This window comes from Piliocolobus tephrosceles, chromosome 10 (assembly GCF_002776525.5).
Source record: "Piliocolobus tephrosceles isolate RC106 chromosome 10, ASM277652v3, whole genome shotgun sequence".
NCBI lineage: Eukaryota > Metazoa > Chordata > Mammalia > Primates > Cercopithecidae > Piliocolobus > Piliocolobus tephrosceles.
This window is the reverse complement of record NC_045443.1, coordinates 118,963,774-118,964,205: the sequence shown is the minus strand read 5'-3', so window position 1 is coordinate 118,964,205 and position 432 is coordinate 118,963,774.

The window sequence follows — 432 nt, the reverse complement described above, 5'->3', positions numbered from 1 at the left end:
GAAGCGAGGAATAAATTATTTTATAATTTTGCTGTTGCTTTCCCCGGGTAGTCCTTAAGACTGTGGAACAAAAAAAAAAAAAAAAAAAAGGCAAAAAAACAGAACAGAAAAACCCTGACTCTTAACTAATAGGCCATATGTTGATCACAGATAATCCTCTCAACCCCATCAGACCCAATGTCCTTTTTGTTTTTTTGACACAGGGTCTCTCTCTGTTGCCAGGCTGGAGTGCAGCGGCGGGATCTCAGCTCACTGCAACCTCCGCCTCCCAGGTTCAAGCAATTCTTCTGCCTCAGCCTCCCAAGTAGCTGGGATTACAGGCACCCAGCACCATGCCCTGCTAATTTTTGTATTTTTAGTAGAGATGAAGTTTCACCGTGTTGATCAGGCTGGTCTCAAACTCCTGACCTCAGATGATCCGCCCACCTCAGC